Here is a 6000-nt window from a genome sequence, read left to right on the forward strand (position 1 = left end):
GTTTCGGAGTGATAAGGATGATTTATATCGAAAATAAAGATCTAAATTCACCTTATTCGGTGTATAGATCAAAATGGAAAGAACCCGAAGTGGAGTTGGAAACGCAAACGGAAACAAGAATCAACAGCCTCAACCCCAAGCGATTGAGCAAGTACCTTTTGTAGCAGCTGCACCTGAGCCAATGACGATGGCCGGGGTACAAGCAATGATCCAGATGATGTTGGATCGTCAAATGGAGGAGACAGGGTGATTACTACTACAAGATAGGGACGAACCTACGATCCCTATTGAACAGCCAGAATTGAATGATGGGCAGTCAGAGGAGGGAAACTATAGCAGGACTGTTGGTCAAGCTGATCCCCCAGTGATTAGGAGGAACAACCAAGATGATGGGGTCGAAAGAAATGGATGCACGTACAAATATTTTCTAACATGCAAGCCATCGACTTTCACTGGGAAGGAAGATCCGATCAGAGTTATGGATTGGTTCCCGGAGATGGAATTAGCCTTCATGATATGTGGTTGCAAAGGCAAGCTACAAACCACGTTTGCAGTGCGTCAGTTCAGAGGAGGCGCTCTTCATTGGTGGAACACCCTGGGGAAGACTCTAAGCCCCAACGAGTCCCTGCAACTGACGTGGGCAAAGTTTTTGGTGCAATTCAAGCGCAAGTACTGCTCAGCCCAAAACCTACTCGAACTAAAGAACCAATTCCTAACTTTGAAGAAAGGAAGCATGTAGATCGATGAATACACCAACAAATTCACAGACAAAATGGAGTTTGCTTTGCGCCTTGTCCCAAATGAGCTGATGAAAATTGACAAGTATGCAAAGGGACTTCCATGAGAGTATGTGGTACCAGTACGTCAGGCACCTACTCTAGAGGCAGCTATCTGGGTTGCCAAGTCTGTTGAAGATATGATTAAGGGAAGAGCCGCCAACAATATTAAGGTTGGTGAAAAGAGGAAATTCGAAGGGTCTACAAGGCCCAATAAGAAGAGAAAGTCTGGATCAAGAAATTTTGGAGGCGGAGTAAACGAAGCAAAATGGTGTGAGAAGTGAAAAAAGAAGCACTTCGGGAAATGTAGCGAGGAGGTGACCTGCTACAAGTGTGGGAAGACTGGGCATTACGCCAACGAGTGTACGTATAACAAGAGGGTGTGCTATGGATGTAACGAGGAAGGGCACATTTTGAAAGACTGCCCGAAGAAGAAGGAGGCAGCAAGGCCCAACATTCCACCGAGGCCGAATGCGACAGCTTTCCAGATGACACTGGAAGCAGCAAGGGACGAAGCAGATGTCGCTTCAGCTACCTTTCTTGTAAATCGATTGCCTACCAATATATTGTTTGATTCAGGAGCGAACTACTCCTTTATATCACATAAGCTTGGTGGAAGACTAGCATTATCTGTAGATAAACTTAACAATACCCTAGTTGTAGAAGTTGCCAGTGGCAAGTTCATACCTATTAGTAATTGCATTAAAAACATAGTCATCGACTTGAACGGGAACGAATTCCACGAGGAGTTATTGCTCATTGATTTGAATGGTTTCGACATCGTGCTGGGAATGGATTGGCTTAGTACGTACGTTGCCGAGATAATATGCAAGAAGAAGATGGTGAGAGTAAACCCACTTGGAAGAGAGTCATTTATGGTACACGGGGACAAACACAGAGTAAATTCTGGAATCATTTCCCTGATAAAAGCCAGAAAATGTTTGTCCACAGGGTGCACATCATACTTGGCATTTGTGATCGATACTAAGAAGGAGAAGAAGGAGGTGGAAAGTATACCCGTCGTATGTGATTATCCAGAAGTCTTTCCCGAAGATCTTCCCGGATTACCGCCTCATAGACAAGTAGAGTTTCGGATAGACTTGTTACCAGGAACGACACCAATAGCAAAAGCACCATACCGATTAGCACCAACGGAGATGACGGACCTTATGACGCAACTTCAGGAGTTGTTGGACAACGGTTTCATTAGACCGAGTTCATCACCCTAGCGAGCTCCGGTGTTATTCGTAAAGAAGAAGGACGGAAGTATGAGAATGTGCATAGACTATAGAGATCTGAACAAGGCAACGGTAAAGAACAAGTACCCATTACCGAGGATTGATGACCTATTCGATCAGCTGTAAGGTTCGAGCTATTTCTCAAAGATCGATCTTAGGTCAGGATATCATCAACTGAAGGTGAAAGAGCAAGATATTAAGAAGATTGCATTCAGAACAAGATATGGACACTATGAGTTCTTGGTTATGTCATTTGGACTAACCAATGCTCTAGTAGCATTCATGGATTTAATGAACAGGGTTTGTAAACCATTCCTCGATAAATCCGTGATAGTGTTCATAGATGACATTCTGATTTACTCAAAAATCTAGTAGGATCATGGAAAGCACCTACGAGAAGTGTTAGAAGTCTTAAAGAAGGAGAAGTTGTATGCAAAGTTCTCCAAATGCGATTTTTGGATTCAAGAAATCCAATTCTTGGGTCATGTGGTTAACCAAGAGGGAATAATGGATGACCCAACAAAGATCGAAGTTGTGATGAAGTGGGAATGACCGAAAAGTCCCACGAAGATCCGAAGCTTTCTGGGATTAGCTGGATATTACCGAAGGTTTATCCAAGGCTTTTCTTTGATAGCTGCTCCATTGACAGATTTGACCCATAAAGGATCTACTTATACTTGGAGTGATAAGCACGAAGAAGCATTCAAGAAGCTAAAGAAGAAATTATGTGAAGCACCGATTCTTTCTCTACCCGACGGAGTTGAAGACTTCGCAGTTTATAGCGATGCGTCTGGAGTTGCATTGGGTTGTGTTCTGACCCAAAGAGAAAAGATGATAGTGTATGCATCTCGTAAATTGAAAGAGAATGAAAAGAACTACCCCACTCAGGCCTGGAGTTGGCAGTGGTAGTATTCGCCCTAAAGATATGGAGGCATTATCTCTATGGCATAAAGTGAAAACTTTTCACTGATCATAAGAGTCTCCGGTGTCTCTTTAATCAGAAGGAATTGAATATGAGACAAGGACGCTGGCTAGAATTACTCAAAGATTTCGACGGTGAGATACTATACCACCCTGGTAAAGCAAATGTTGTAGCTAACGCTCTAAGTCGAAAAGTAAACTTTGAGAGAAAAAGACCAAGGGCGTTCAGAATAGAAGTTGTCTCAATGATTGTGGAAAACATCAAGAAATCTCAGGAAGAAGCTTTGGAGAAAAATGACCGAAAGGAAGAACGTTTGGGCAAAACATTAGTGGTCGGTACAAACAGTAAAGGACTGAAGGTATTCCAAAATAGGATTTGGGTACCTAAGACGGGAGGATTAAGAGATCTTCTGATGGAAGAAGCTCACATGACCATATACTCGATTCATCCCAGTAGCACTAAAATGTATAGGGATCTAAAACCCTACTACTGGTGGCCGACGATGAAGCTCGATGTTGCAAAGTATGTGGCTGAGTGTGTAACCTGTGCAAGAGTTAAAGTACAACATCAGAAACCGTATGGGAGTTTAGAACCCTTACATGTACCCATGGGTAAATGGGAAGACATCACCATGGATTTTGTGACTAAACTACCCAGAACGAAGAACGGTCACGACATGATTTGGGTGGTCATAGATCGGTTCACTAAGAGTGCACACTTCATAGCAGCCAATAAGAGATGGTTTATGGATAAGCTTGCAAATTCTTACCTGAAGGAAGTTGTGAGACTTCACGGTGTTCCTCTAACGATTGTATCAGATCGTGATAGTCGTTTCATCTCAAGGTTTTGGAGAAGTCTACAAGAGGAAATGGGTACGAAGTTGTGTTTAAGTACAGCTTACCATCCACAAACTGATGGTCAGAGCAAAAGAACGATCCAAACAATAGAAGATATGCTGAGAGCATGTACCCTGGAATTCCAAGGTAACTAGGATGAGCACTTACCTCTGGTAGAGTTTTTCTACAATAATAGTTTCCACTTGTTGAATCATAAAAGTGACCCTCTTGAACTTAGCTACTGCAGCCACTTCAGCTACCGCAACAGTTCAGCACCCGCAGTCAAATCTTGTTCATCAGCAACCGCAACCGGAGTCTACCTACCGCAGTCACTTAGCTAGATTACTTTACTTGTATTTATTGTAATACACTCTATTGTCCAGTATGCCTTGCATGGCTACTCATAGAGATGTAATCTAGTGCTCTTCATGAGTCTCTATAAATAAGAGCTCATTCTCTTGTATTCAATACCGATAACTTATGCATTCTATCTGAATACACACTTCTGAAGTTATCTTTTCTATCTCTCTATTACTCATCTCTTTCTACTTCAATCTTACCAGAATTCATCTGAATATAATCTCTCTTCGGAGCAAGTCTTCTATGACTTAATCACTAAGTTTGATCTTCCTTGTTAACTTGGTTTGAATGCATTCCTCGTTATGAATCAACTTATGTGTATACTTGATATAACAATTGTTGTCATTTATATTTCTTTACTTTTCCACAACTAACTCTCTAACTATCTAACTATAACTTATTTATATTATTGTTGAGCTTTTAGATCCTTCGAGATTAAATATTCCGCAATCTACTTGTTGAGCTTTTAGATCCTTCAAGTGTGTCTCTAAGTTTTTCTCTAAACAATTGGTATCAGAGCCATAGTGGTTGCTTTTTGAAAACGGAACTCTGATTTTTCAAAGGGCCTTCTATACCACTGAAGCTCATTTCTCGCAAAAATTTCAAATGGCACAATCGTTATCTCTGAATGTTTCCAACAGTGTTGGTGGTTCAAATCGAGCCCCAATACTGGTAGCAAATGAATATCATCACTGGTCACAAAGAATGGAAAGATATTTAAGAAGACTTGGTAGAAATGTATGGCGATCCGTAGAAGAAGGACCACATGTCCCAATATTGACTCCAGTCCAAACCGACGGCGCTACAACCAGACTAAGAGGAGGTCAACCAGTTATGAGCCGTCCCACCAAGGATGATCTCGATAAAATGGAAACTGATGCTGTTGCTTTTTATGAAATCTCCTGTGGAGTTGCTCCTGACAACTTCGATATTATCATAAATTGCAAATCAGCAAAAGAGATCTGGGAAGTTCTCAAGAATCTGTACAAAGGCTCAGAACAAGCATAAGATAATAAGCTTACTACCGCACTCAATGAGTTCAACAACTTCAAAGCTCATACCGGCGAAAGTTTGGAAGACTCATTCAAAAGGTTCAATCTAATAGTCACCAAGTTATCCAATGCGGGCACCATCCGCAGTAACCATGAAACAAACCTTCAGTTTCTTAATGGTTTGGGAAGACATTGGACTACGGCTAAGATGATAGTCCAAGGCGATAGAAAGATTCACTCTTTGTCACTCTACAAGCTCTATGGAGAGCTGCAAGCACAAGAATCCACCGTACTCAAAGACTGTGCTGACTTCGGAGGACCACTTGCACTCATAGCACAAGCTCCACCACAGTCACCCTACTCTTCATCGTATGACACTCCACCGCAGTCATACGAAGCTGACTCAGAGTATGATGATGAAGAAGATTTTTAGAAGGCTATTTCTCTGGTTAGCCAACAGTTCAACCGTCTCCCACCTCCTTCCTTCCGCAAGAATCAACAATTCAACAAACCTCCATTCAACCGTAACTTCAGTTCCCAGAATAATCATCCTCGATATCCCAAAAGTTCACATCCTCCATCGCAATCTCAAAATAATCAACCAAAGGAAGTACCGCAGTCTCCTCAAACCACTGACTCTGGTACTCCCTCAGAAGACAAGACTGCTGTTGTAATTTGTCACAAATGCAACAAAGAAAATCACTTTGCAAGAGATTGTAAGGCCAATATAGTAAAAGATAGAGCATTCTACCGTAGAATGGCTCAAGAGTTGGAAGATAAGGAAAAGGCAAGGGCATACGTCGCCCATGTCAAAAGAGACCATCAAGTTTGGTCATCCGGAGATGAAGATGAAGCCATCAGCAGTATCAAAGGAAA

This window comes from Lactuca virosa, chromosome 4 (genome assembly GCF_052849685.1).
Source record: "Lactuca virosa cultivar CGN04683 chromosome 4, Lactuca_virosa_CGN04683_v6, whole genome shotgun sequence".
NCBI lineage: Eukaryota > Viridiplantae > Streptophyta > Magnoliopsida > Asterales > Asteraceae > Lactuca > Lactuca virosa.